This window comes from Nelumbo lutea, chromosome 8 (genome assembly GCF_056320005.1).
Source record: "Nelumbo lutea isolate HS-2025 chromosome 8, American lotus-T2T, whole genome shotgun sequence".
NCBI classification, from domain to species: Eukaryota; Viridiplantae; Streptophyta; class Magnoliopsida; order Proteales; family Nelumbonaceae; genus Nelumbo; species Nelumbo lutea.
In genome coordinates this window covers 11,861,965-11,876,590 of record NC_142691.1, presented here as the reverse complement: position 1 = coordinate 11,876,590, position 14,626 = coordinate 11,861,965, and positions in this window count along the sequence as shown.

The following is a 14,626-nucleotide window of genomic DNA, read 5'->3' as shown; positions in this document are numbered from 1 at the left end:
GCGTTGGGCATTGTTTTTGAAGCCACATCCAACTCTCAAACTTTCACCTTTTGTTACCTGCCGAGCTATTATCCCTTAGCAAAGGAAAAGACCACCGTTTCATGTTTTTCGGATTGTTTTGCCCACTGTTTGCCCGAGTCTCCTGATATCCATGACGAATGCAACTTGAATTGTGTAGTTTCCCAATCCTCAAATCTCATTAGTAAAATCTCTCTCTCTCTCAAAAGTGTATACATGGTTTTGAAAACTGGACTGGTTCGGATGGTTGGACCGGTTTATTTGAGAATCGGTTGGGTAACTGGTTCTGGTTCACCCTAGAACCATATTTGACCAAAAAAAATTATTGATTTAGCTAGTGAACCACTGACCCAGGTGATTGAACTGTTGATCCGAATAACGATTTTTTATCTTTTTTATTTTATTTATTTTTAAGTCAAAATGAATTATTCATTTGAACCGAATGATTAGACCATTAAACCTAACAACCAGTCTCTCGAACAATTCTGGTTTGAAAAACCTTGAGGCTTGTGTGTGTGTGGAAAATTGATTGATTTGATATTTGATATTTTGCAGCTGAAGATGAAGTGGCAGAGCGTCCATTCTTGCTCTCGGTCATGCTGGAAGGTGTAATAGTACTTGGTCTCATCGGCTTCTATGTGTGCTGGTCAAAAAACAAATAAAATAAAATATGATCAAAGAGCACTTCTGGATAAGATTGGTTTTTTTGTACATTGCTCTCATGTCACCCAATTGGTTCTGTTTTCTCTCTTGGATGGTTTGATAACCAATCAAGTGGTATTGTATTCATCAAAATTTATCGAGGTTTTGACCAGTCAAATCGTTAATTTTTGGTATAATACCTTTTCAATATCATAGATTTATCTTTAAGGCTCTATTTAGTTTGTGGGATGGGATGAGAAAAAAGGGAATATTTCAAAAATATATTCTTTTTTTCTCTTATTTGTTTTGAGGGAAATAGGGAGATGGAATGAGAAAAACATGGGATGTGGGATCTCAAAATCATGTATTCGGGATTGCACCAAAACAGTGCGACCCCAATGGAAAAACTTGAGAGACTCTTCTTCAACCTCTATCTATCCCAATGGTCACACCAAAACAGTTCCCCTTCCTTTCGACAGTGGCGACGAACCAGCAACAGTCCATTCCCCTTGGTCTCTCCACTTTCTCTCTCTCTAGCTCTCTTCCTCTCTTTCTCTCTTCTTCTCCTTTTCGTTTTTGCTCCCCTGTTACCATTGAACCAGACACTACTCATTGCCTTCCCCGTTCTAACAAAGGAGGCGACGATGGCAAGAGAGCCAGTGCGAGGGGCGCACTCCTCTCCCAATCTCCCTCTAAAACACAACCTCTCTCTCTCTCTCTTCAAATAGGGGTGGCAGAGGAACAACGATCTCCACTCTCAATCTATTCTCTCTCTCTCTCTCTCTCTCTCTCTCTCTCCTTCCATCTTCCTCTTCTCTCTTCTCCCTCACCTTCTTCTTCCTATTCTTCCCGTATTCCTCCATCTTTGAACTTTTTTCTTTCTCTGATCGCTGCTGCAATTCTTAGCACTCCTCTCTCTCTCCCTCTCTCTCTCTCTCTCTCTCTCTCTTGGTGTGCTTTGTTTCATCGTTAGGCCACTGCAACTCCTCTCTTTGTCGATGATAACAGGGGAATTGTAGTTATGGAGCTCTCTTCTTTTCCCATCTATTTTTTCATATAAAACCAAACAATGGAAAGTTAAATTTTTACACATTCCTATCCCATCCCATCCCACCCAAATCTTCCCACAAACCAAACAAAACCTAAAAAAACTCCCACTACTTAAAAATAAATAAAATAGAGGGAATGGTCCATTTTAAGGTGGACAACAAGACCACGTCTCCTATTTTTTTTAAACATTTCACTTTTACATTAATGGGGTGAGGCAACTTTAACAAAATCCGGATCTCCTACCCACAGGAGGTCTGCCTATGTCTATCCACATAACATCACAGCCATATATAAGAAATATCTCATCCTCTTATATAGTATTTTGCATGAGAGATATTCCCAATGCACGGAGATAGGGTATTATGGGTAGAGTAGTTCTTGTGGGCAGGAGATCCAGAGTCACATTAACATCAGTCTCTCTTTGCTGTGCTATGTATAATGAGAACCTAACTAAGGAATTCAACTTTTCTTTCGGTACTAACATAATACACATTACAAAGTGATTATGAGAGAACATAGCAAGGTGTATATGAAATCCACTAACCTTATTATAGATAGCCTACAGTAATTCAGGTTTGGTCCCCTACCTCTAATTTAGGAGGAGGGATCGATGGATGATCATCTAATCTCGACTGCTATTAATTGTTGGTGGAACGCAATACTAATAACCATGGTTTTGAAAGCTGGATTGGATGGAACTGTTTTGACCACTGGGTCCAGGGTCAAATGATCCAACCATCTGAACCTCGGTTGGACATTTTGGGGTCCAGTTCTTGGGTCAACCAATCTGACCACCTTGTTCAATCCGATTTTTAAAACCCTGGTAGTAGCACACCCCCCTGCTTTACACTTCATCCATGTAAAAGCCAAAAAGAAATGAAAAAGAATCACAAGTTTTTTGCTGCAGCAATCTCTTTCCCTCTCCTTTAACACACAACTGGGGATGCAAAGGGATTAAATCATATTTGAATCAAGGTATATCCAAATCTGATCTAATAGAATATATTCAAGACCTGATACGATTGAATCTCACAAATGGATAGGGGTGCAAGTCAAGTTGGCCCAAGTTAACAATTTACACTATTTCGAGCTCGGGCTTCAGGTTGGATTTATTGAAATTTTGACAAAACCTCAACCCTAATTCGCAAAAGTTGTTCTCCTACAAATGGTGATCTGAATCTGATTCCGTTGAGGATGCTAGATATTTGAATCTAATCCATTTTGAAATTATGAAAAACTTAATAACTATTAAAATTAAAAGATAATAGTTTATATAAAGTAAAACAAAAAAATATAAAAGTTTATATAAACATTTTTATAAACATATTAATATATACATGTCATTTCATAAGTATATATATATAGTCAGATCGGATAAGGGTGATCCAAATTTGAATATCAGATTCTATTCAAATATTCGAGTGAGGATTATCCGAATCTGACAAAATTAAGATTAGATCCGATCCATTTGCACCTCTATGAACAACCAAACTGGCTATTCAGACATTAGAGAACTTACGATTTCCTTAATGGCATATTCATTCAAAAAGGGTAAACTTCTTAAACTATCATTATGACTTAGCTAATTTACATCTGTGTGAGTCTAGCATTGGATGCATGCATGGACTTACTGATACTCATTGATGCATTGCCAGTACCATCAATAAACCTCCATACAGCATACAGGTGATCCAGAATGAGAATATTCCAGATGGTATTATCAATGCAGGGTTCAAAAGAAAAGAGAGAAAAGAAACAAAGAAGCAAGTGAGGCCAAATTATCTCATTTTTCACTCACACAAATGCTTCGCTAGCTTGACATCTTGCACATAGTGAAGTGTGTTGATACTTAATTAAGACTAACCAGCTATACTTTCTAAAAATGGTTTAGCTTACTCTTACATGGAAATTAATGAGTAGATTAATGAGAACATTGGATAACCAGGTTCAACTTCCTATAAATCTAGTTCTGGTTGAAGAGATGAAGAGAGCAGAATAGAGTTAGTTAGGAGTTGCAGAGAAGTTTAACCAGATAATAGGGTTTGTTTTGTTTAATTTTTTAACAATGAAGATGAAGGGTAATGGTATGAGGGCAGTTCCTGTGATGGTTATGGTGTTGGCCTTGGCCTTGCTTGCAACCACAGTATCGGCCTCTTTCACAGAATGTTATCCGGCATGCTTTGGTTTATGTGTTATTATCAAACACACCCCCAAACAATGTGCTATCAATTGCTTGAAACACTGCATTCCAACCTCTCGAAATGATCCCCTTTACCCCTGCACATCGGGTTGTGCATATTCTAAGTGCTCCAACATCAGTAACGAGAAAAACCCTGGTATATATTATATCATCTCTCTCTCTCTCTTGATATATAACATTTTCTCACTCAGATGCTTGATAATATTTTGCAGGTGCCGAAGATGTGGAGGCTTGTGTCAATGGTTGCTCTCAAACATGCAGCAAGAAGCATTAGTGTATTTGACTCTAGCTTCTATGATTGTTCAAAAACAAAATAAAATATGAAGATGATATGATTGCTTCTCTTCTGTTCTGTCCCTTTTTTACCAAGTCTTAATGAGAAATTTGTTTCGTTTCCTTTACCCAAAAGAAAATGGAAATGCTAAATTAAAAACATGCATGGTTCAAGATATTGCAATGTACTGAGTTGGAATCTGCTGCACTAAAATTAGTGAAAGCACTTTTTGAAAAGCCCTATCAGACAAAATGCCAGATGAATGATGTTTCTATCTTTTTCAGAGAGAGGACAGAGATATCATAGGATAAAAAAGTTGGACTTCATTTTTTATACAACATGGTTTTATGGAAGGGCCAAAAATTACCCTCCACTTGAAGTAAATTTAGGTGTTAAAAAAAAGAAAAAGAAGGGATAAAACCAACATCCACCATGAAATGAATATAGATTTTTGGTGTTAAATATATAATAAATATAGATTAAAATTTTAAAATCATTATTAATGAATATGGGATGAATCGGCTGTAAGTTTAACATCCACCATGAAAAAGGATCATTTCCTTCTATTTAAAATGAGCCAAAGTAAACTCAATGGATTGGTCATTGGCAGAAGACAAGAGCAATAACTCCACCCATTAAACTCAATGTAAATGTGCATTTACATTGTCCATTGGCACATACATGTTAAGAAACCTTTCAACCTAAAAGCTTAAGTTGTTAGATGAGGTCGTTGAATAGATTTTTATTTTCTAACAGTACTAAGAAAATTTTCCCATGAATGTAACATATATGGCTGTGTTTGGTTGCAATGCAAATTTATTGGCACCAGTACAAATGTATGGGAGTACAAATATAAAAAATGCAAATTCTTGTTTAATTTTGTTTTGAATTTACTTTATTATGCTTCGTGCCTTAATTTACTTCATTTGTAATGAATCAAACAAAATAAACTAAAATTTGAAACAAAAATAATTCAGAATTTATTGTTTGTAGATCTGATCGGCACTCATCCCCACTTCCACGCTATAAAATATTAGAAGTATATCAACCAACCCAATATGTATTCAGCTATTCTATTTGAATGTTTTAGCCATGCATCTATTAAACCTGACCCACTTAGTATGATCTAAATAGCAATTGGATTTGAACCATTGTTGATTGGAAACATCTTCAGTTCACTATAAATGAATTGATTATATTTAAATTACAACCTTTTAGGCTGTTTTGATTTCAAACAAAATGTAGGGAATTTTGGGTTTTAGTTATAAACAAAATATTCAAATCATCCACATTAATAAAAAATAATAAACTTATAGTCATATTTTATAGGGTAAATTGCTAAAACTTACCCTGAAGTTTCTGGTTGTTGCTGAAACCTCCCCTGAAGTTTGGTAACTGTAATCACCTCCCCTGAACTTTCTGTCATAGGAGTTCAAATCAGCCCCCCACAATGTCCCACGGCACATCCCCGCCATGTATTCAGAACATTTTCCAATGATGACATCATTATTTCTGGGATGCAGTTTTTTTAACCTAATTATGTGATACGGATGGTTATCAACAAATTATGGCAACTTCATTTGTCATAATTATGTGAGTTTTAGATTTGAGAAATTGTTCAAAACCCACCATCACTTTTTATGAATTCTCTTAAGCTTACCATAACTTTTAAAAACGTCCAAAACTCACCATGTCAATAAGATAACGGTAACTTGACTAACAAGCATTGTTAATTTATTATTTTACCCTTCATTATATTCAATCCATTTTGCAATATACCAAAATTACCCACGTCATTCTTCAACTCAAAACCCTAACAGTGAGAAAGCATTGGCCGCTATTTTCTTTCTCCATCAGCCGTTACTTCACCGTTTGTCTGAGAACTTGAAGATTTGAGGATTTGATACCGGTTAATGCTGAGAGCACCAAAGAATGATTCTATTTAATTTGCCCATTTGATCACCAAATTGCAAAAATGAAAAACCCATCAAGCCATCACCACCACCAACAAAATGCTTTTATTCTTTGACTAGCAGGGACCCGAGCAATGCACGGGATTTATTAAGCAAAAGCTAAATAATAGAAATGGTCATTTACTAAAATACCCTTTATAGTTTCATGGATTTACTAAAATCTACCTTATACTTAGCATTTTACTAAACACCACTTATAATTTGCAATGGATTTAATCAATATTCCATTAGATGACAGTGGAAAATGATAGTGTTGACCCTAATGTTCATTAAAATTAATTTAATCAAAAGAAAATAAAAATAAAATACCATTTTTGCCCTTAATAAGACATGGGCAACCACTCTATTGGTTATATTTGGTCAATTTTGTTTTTCTATGCAAAAAAAGGTGTTAAGGATATTTTTAGAATAAAAAATCATGGGCCTAATGGAAAAACAAACACTCCTTAATGAAAGGTTGATTAAGTAAATAAGTTGTAAAATATATGGGATATTTTAGTAAAATGAAAGCAATAAGGTAGCTTTAAGTAAATATGTAAAACTATAAGGTGTGTTCTAGTAAATGACCCTAATAGAAATACATAAGATTATACAATTGTTTTATATTTTCAACTTTTTCAATAATTAATAATTACTCATATTTTATATACTGATGATGCACGATCTAGAAGCTCCTAGCTGGAAGGTTGCCTAGGCGTTGCTCACGCGAGCTGGATCAAACTACAAAACAGGGATCAGAGAGATCGGGGTGGATGACCCGGTGAGGTCGCTCTGATGCTTAGGTTAGTATTCTTGTTGTGGTTTGCGAGCTAAAAGCTTAAATGCTAGAGAGCTTGAAAGTAAATAATCGCGCGTACCTGGGCCCTAGAGGGGTTGATGCCCTTATATAGCTAAGTCATCGTGGGTCTCATGAAACGGTTCCAGGATCTTTGACCTAAGCAGATGAGATTCGTTTCTGCTTTGGACGGGGAGTAACATATCAGTCAATGAAATCTATCGTTACCGCCCAATCCAGGCGGGGAGAGGATAAGGCCTACCGTTATGTGGCATGATCCCGAGAGGTTTGGAGTCCGCTGAGAAGCTTCTAGAGTTGATTACGTGTCACTTCGGTTCCTGGGCCCTGAATTGGCTTAGGTGCCAAGGTGCCTCTATACCGAGGTGATTCTATGCCGAGGTGACTCTATGCCGAGGTGGCTTTGTACCAAGGTTACCAAACACTTGAGCTTTGACAACTAGTGACTAGGCTCCTCTTGCTGAGTTGTCATCCTACAGACAGATCGCGTCCACATGACCTTTACTAACTAGGTTATGCCAAATTACCCCTCATCAATTGCCCCCCACTCCTTGTACCAAGGGTCTTGACCCGGCACAAGGAGTTCATGACGAGCCCAGGTGGATTTGGCATGAAGTTAATGTGGTACGGAGGGCGAACCTTTGGTTGAACTGTTCAATCGTTTGGCTTAACCAGGTAGTGACCCAGTTCGCATATCAGGTACGCACAAACGTCAAGCCAATTATAAACTTTGTGGATGTCAAAATGCGTGCTCAACTGATTTCAACCTCGGGTAGTGTGTAGCTGATTTTCCTAGGAGCAGTTGGATCGAGCAGATCTCGGTCGTTGATCTCCGGATATACTAGCTGTAAATAGGGCCTGAAGGGCCCATTTTCTTCGCCACAAACCATGAATCCACAGTCCTTGAGGACGCGTTCAAGTATCCCAACTCGGTGTCAACTATTCCCGGGTCCGAGGTCATCTTGCTTTCTTCAATCTTCTTTTGGTGAGTTTGTCTTCCTTTGCTTTTGATTCCATCGTCCTTTCCATTAGATGGGAGCGGTGAGTTCACTGGGGCCGAGGTGGGTATTTCGGCACAGACCGCGGAGCCTCATCCTGTCGAGGTGGGCACTTCGGCACAGGATGTGGACTCTGATCCATCTGAGGTGGACTCACCTCGGCGAGAACGAGAAGCCTTCGGCAAGTCAGTGTCCACCTCACACCAAAGCCACCTGCCTAACAGCTTCGGTTTATCTACAATGACAACGAACAAGCTCTGGTCTTTAGTAGCCCGCTACAGACTCCCTAATGACTTAGTATATAGTATTCCCTTAGGTAACTTTCCTTGGGATCACAGTCATGATAAGATCGTGCTCTTCGAGGAGTAGCTCATAGTCGAGTTGAGTCTTTCACTCCACCTTTTCATAGTCGAAGTTGTTAAGTTCTTTGACATTGCCATAGACCAGCAACATCCGAACTCCATCCGTAACATCATAAGTGCCATTTCCCTTTTCCACGATTACAACCAACCTTTAGACCTCAACATCTTCTTTAATCATTTCCATCAAGAAGAACTCGGCTTGTGTTCTACCAGAGCACAAGCGAAGTTATTATATGTCTCCTCGCCCCGAGTACAAGCTGTTGCATGAGCTTCCAAACAAAGTCCCGACCTAGAAGAGACGCTACTTCATGGTCCGTAACACCAAGGGGTGGCCCTTCCCGACTCACGGAAGGGCAGCCATCCAGGACCCCGGTATCAGATTGGACCCAAAGACATGGGAGGAGGTCCGATCTTGGGCAAAGCTCGGCCTAAAGTTTGAAAACTTTGTGACCGAGGAGAAGCTCGTACAAGCCGTTCTAAGTCCTCCAGGTAGGTCGCCAACTGTTGTACTTTTTTTCTTTGTTTGTTCTACTTTGATGTTGCATCTAACTCGGTTCGTCACTTGTTGCAGTTGCCATGGATGGCATCCCTGCCAACGAGCTCTTCGAAAGCATGCAAAAGGGGAAAAAGAAGAGGGCCTCCAAGAAGGCTCGCCTCTATACCGAGACCACCAACTCCAACACCAGCGCCTCCATCCCTGAGCACCCACCAGTCGTCGAATAGCCTCCCATGAATGACTTGGTTAAGGAGGACCAAGGCAAGGCTACTCCGCCTCGTGTGCCCGAGGAGACCACATCTTCTAAGCCTCAACTCGTGCAAGCGACCACCACTCCGTTGAGTAGCGATACTTCTACTCGGAGCATTTTGACTCCGAAGTTCGGCCTCCTCAAAAGCAAGGATGTAGTGTTTTCCAAGGAAATCACTCGTTGGGCTGACTTACTGGTCGCTCAGCTCGGGGCCAGAGCGGCCACACACTACATGGTGGTACATACTTAACCTTCAGGCTGCTTTATACTTAGATTTTCTTCATACTTATACTTGTTTTCTTCTTTTGGCAAGTGAACTGCTCGATCCATGCCCTAGCCTACGGTCCGAGATGAACTTGAAGTGAGCTCTCCAAGCCGAGCAGTCCTCCCAAAGTGCCCACTCCGAGCTCAACTTAGCTCGTAGCGAAATTAACCAGCTAAAGAACGACGTGTGAGCCAAGAAGGAGCTATTGACTCTGTTGATGGCGGAGAAGGAGCTCGAAGCAGAGAAGAAGCAGCTTGACGAGCGCAAGGTGGCTATGAAGAGAGAGAATGAGAATCTCGAGGCCCTGGTGAAGGAGCAGACTGAAATTCTGCTCCAAGCGATGGAGGAAGCCAAGGCCAAGGCTGTCGAGGAATATAAGTCTTCGGTGGAATATCACGAGAAGCTAGTTGATGTCGAGACAGTGGGCTACCGCAAGGGATTTAAGCTCAGTAGGTGGTTGACCTGGTGTGAATTTTCCCACCTCGACCTCAATTCCATCACAACGTTTAAAATCACCAAGGAGATGGTTGTCGAAGCCGCAAAGGACCCGAACTCCAAGGAGGAGAGTGACAACGACCTTCTCAACGATGAGACAACAGGAAAGGGAGAGGGAGTTGATGCTGCCAGGGACCACATGGAGACAGATCCGCCTGCCGACACCTCTGCTGGGGATGAGGATCCCCGAACTAGTTGATGCCTCTTTTCTTGGACCCCCCTTTGTAAATAATTGATGTCCCAAGCCTTCGAGCTCGACTAAACAGTTGTAATCTTTTTCTCCTTTTTTTTATTATGTACTCGAAGTATTTTATCAATGGAATACAAGTATTTTGCAAAACTCTTTGCGTGCAAAATTTTTCTAAGTATAGATTACTCTTAAGCTGGCGAGCTAAGCCAAATATAAGTAAATTCTATTGATAGTAAGGAGAATTCTATGGTGGATATATAACAAGACAATGTTTTCTATATTTTTGAAATTATTTACTTCTACAATATGTGATGAATCGACTTTAAGTTTAACATCCACCATGAAAAAGGATTGGTCATTGGCAGAAGACAAGGGCAATAATTCCTCCCATATTCATACTATACTATGACAAGAGCTATTGTCAATGAAATGTGCATTTGCATTGTCCACCGACAGCAATTAAGTCATCCAGCCACACATACATGCTAAGAAACTTTTCAACCTAAAAGCTTAAACAGTTAGATGAGGACGTTGAATAGATTTTTATTTTCTAAGAGTAAGTAAGAACATTTCCCCTGTAACATATATGGTTGTGTTTGGCTGCAATGCAAATTTGTTGGCAATAGTACAAATGCATGGGAGTGCAAATATAAAAAATGCAAATTCTTGTTTAATTTTGTTTTGGATTTTAATTTATTATGTTTCTTACGTTAATTAATGCAATCAAACAAAATAAACTAAAATTTGAAACAAAAAATAAGTCAATTTATTGTTTATAGAAAAGATCGGAACTCATCCCCACTTACATGCTATAAAATATTACAAGTATATTAACCAACCCAATATGTATTCAGCTATTCTATTTGAATATTTTAGCCATGTATCTATGAAACTTGACCCAATTAGTATGATCTAAATAGCAATTGGATTTGAACCATTGTTGATTGGAAACATCTTCAGTTCACTATAAATGAATTGGTTATATTTAAATTACAACCTTTTAGGCTGTTTTGATTTGAAACAAAAGGTAGGGAATTTTGGGTTTTAGTTATAAACAAAATACTCAGATCATCTACATTAATAGAAAATAATAAACTTATAGTCATATTTTATAGGGTAAATTGCTAAAACCTACCCTGAAGTTTCTGGTTGTTGCTGAAACCTCCACAAAAGTTTGCTAACTGTAATTACCTCCCCTTAACTTTCTGTCATTAGAGTTCAAATCAGCTCCCCACAAGGTCCCAAGCACATCCTCACCACGTATTGAGAACATCTCCCAATGAAGGCATCATCATTTCTGGGATGAAGCTTTTTTAACCATCGTTTGTCATAATTATGTGAGTTTTACATTCAGAAAAGCACGGACAGGCCCAATGCAGATTTCTAATTTCCACTGCAGAGCTATAAACATTCAATCATTAAAATTTATATATTTATTTTAATAAGAATTATATTGGTTTCAAAGAATTAAGATATGGATGCAAAGGAACCAAGTAACTTAATTGATAAGGTCTCTTGTTGGTTGTAGCAGAGACTTGGGATCAAATCCCACCTTCACCAAGGTTGCGGATACAAGTTTGGAGGATGGACTACCCCCTTCCATGGCTGGTTGTGTAGCCCCATAGAACTAAAAGGAAAAGATTTGCATGCATAAATATTAATTATACAATCATTTTCAAAGCTTCCTAAGTGTGTCTTCGTAGTTTATACTTCATATAAACTATCAAGGTATGTGTTCTTCATGTTTATAAACCTTATTTATTGTTATCTAAGACCTAAATTTGGTGCAAAGCATATACGGATAAGTCTCTTAAAATTGATTTTCTAATACTCATTAAATTTCCAATACTTATTCGAACCTTTAGTCAGGCTTGGATTTCTCAATGAAATTAAAAAAAAAAAATTAAAGAGAATTAGAACCCACATACGAATCCATAAAACTAGAATAAAGAGTACTCTCTTCTTCTTATTCCTCTCAAAGAGGCTGACATGAACCCTATGACACGCACAAGTGGTTGAAACTTAAAACAGAAAGATACAAATCAAAGAGTATTAGAAAGGCAATTATGAAATCAAGATATATTTAATAAATGCATAGATAAAGTCACTAATTAGCTGGAAGATTCATGTTAATTAAAACATATAAGGCTGCATTTGGAAACAATTCAAATAAGTACGAATGCAAATATGTAGAGTGTAAAATGGTTTATATAAACTGCAAAGTTGCATTAGCTTTGAACCGATAAATTTACCTTTTTATCAAACAGACTTTTAGCTGTAATGGATGCTAAGCACATGCAAAAGTGAAGCACAGTGCAAATTTACCCTGAACTGAGATTTACGCTCCATTTGCATCATTTCCAAATGCAGCCTAAATACATCAATAACACGGAATTTAATGTTGTGTTTGGTTGCAATGCAAATAAATTTGAACTGATGCAAAACCATGACAATACAAATGATTTAAGTGTAAATTCTGACCTATTCTTATTTCAAATTTTAGATTATATTGTTTGATTACAGTACAAATGAAGTAAATTAAGACATGAAGCAGAATAAAGTAAAATCCAAAACAAAATTAAACAGGAATTTGCATTTTTTTTACATTTGCAGTCCCATGCATTTGTGCTAGTGCATATATATAAATTTGCACTGCAACCAAACACAAACTAAGGATCAAATGAATAGGGAAAAGAAAAAGTTTAACCTGATGAGTGAATTTCTATCTCAGTGGCATTGGATGTATGGACTGATACTCATTGAAGCACTGCCAGTACCGTCATTAAACCTCCATACAGCATACAGGTGGGCCAAAATGAGAAAATATCAGATAGTAGTATCAATAGGGTTGTAAAGAGTAGAGTGTAAAGAAACAAATGAGGCCAAATTTCATATTGTTTTACCCCTGCAATAGTTCCATTATCTCATTTTTCACTGGCACAAATGCTTCGCTTGACCTCTTGCACATCAATAACACTGAATTTAAGGCTCAAATGAGTAGGGGAAAAAAAAAAGCTTAAACAGAGTGAATATACATCTGTGTGAGTCTGGCATTGGCATTGGATGCATGGACTTACTGATACTCATTGATGCATTGCCGCCAGTACCTTCAATAAAGCTCCATACAGCATACAGGTGGGCCAAAATGAGAATATACCAGATGGTATTATCAATGCAGGGTTCGAAAGAAAGAGAGAACAAACAAAGAAGCAAGTGATGAGGCCAAATTATCTCATTTTTCACTGACTCAAATGCTTCGCTAGCTTGACATCTTGCACATAGTGAAGTGTGTTGATACCTGATTAAGACTAAGCATCTATATTTACATGGAAATTAATGAGTAGATTAATGAGCACATTAGATAGCCAGGTTCAACTTACTATAAATCTAGTTCTGGTTGAAGAGACGAAGAGAGCAGAATAGAGTTCAGAGTTGCAGAGAAGATTCATCAGCTAATAGCTTTAGGGTTTGTTTTGTTTAATTTTTTTAACAATGAAGATGAAGGGTAATGGTATGAGGGCAGTTCCCGTGATGGTTATGGTGTTGGCCTTGGCCTTGCTTGCAACCACAGCATCTGCTTCTTTCACACAATGTTACGCACAATGCTATAGTTCTTGTTTTACTACCAAACATACCCCCATACAATGTGGTATAACTTGCACGAAACAATGCATTTCAACTCCTCCGAATGATCACCTATAACCCCTGCACATTGGGTTGTGCATATTCCAACTGCTCCAACATCAGTACTAAGCAAAACCCTGGTATGATCTTTCTCTCTCTCAAGATCTCTCTCTCTCTCTCTCTCTTTTGATAACATTTTCTCACTCAGACATGCAGCAAGAAGCATTAGTATTTGACTCTAGTTGTGCTATGATTGTTCAAGAACAAAATGGAATAAAATATGAAGATGAAGATGATATGATCAGTTCTCTTCTGTTTTGACCCTTTAGCTACCAAATTTTAATGAAAAACTTGTTTTCTTCCCTTTTTATTTCCTTTCCCAAAAGAAAATGGAAATTTTAGGCCATAAACAAGATTCAAAATATTGCAATGCTATCATATAAATCTAATACATTAAAAAAATTATAACGAATGTCCCATTTGTCGGTTTCTGTAGACTGTTAAACCTAATAAGCTTAAAAGGTAGAGAGTGTAGACCTTTTTACATGCCCAATGAGCGTCGATACTTTGAAAAAAAAAAAAAAAGAGATAAATGATGTTGAGAAGTCACTGATTCTAATATGATGTTCGAAGGTGTCAGGTCTTAAACCAGATATTCTACCCATAAAATGTTTATAGAAGCATACACCTTAAGAGTTCGGTTCAGCTACCAACACACAGCACAGGGTGTCAACAACGTCCCAACCCAGCCATTAATGCAACCGTACAATGAGAACATCTCCCATGAATGATAAAGGAGATGTTCCCGATGTGAGGCTGTAGTGGCTTGTTGGGATAGGATTGGTATACGTAGTAGATACCTATCCACACCTAAAATTTTGTTGTCATGATGGGGTAGCAAATCAAGCTCTTCTTGCCTTGGGCACTAACAAGCCTCAAACCCCCAGAACGTGTGAAAGTGTGACATGTGCAGTTTATGGTCAAGATCAATTTTAT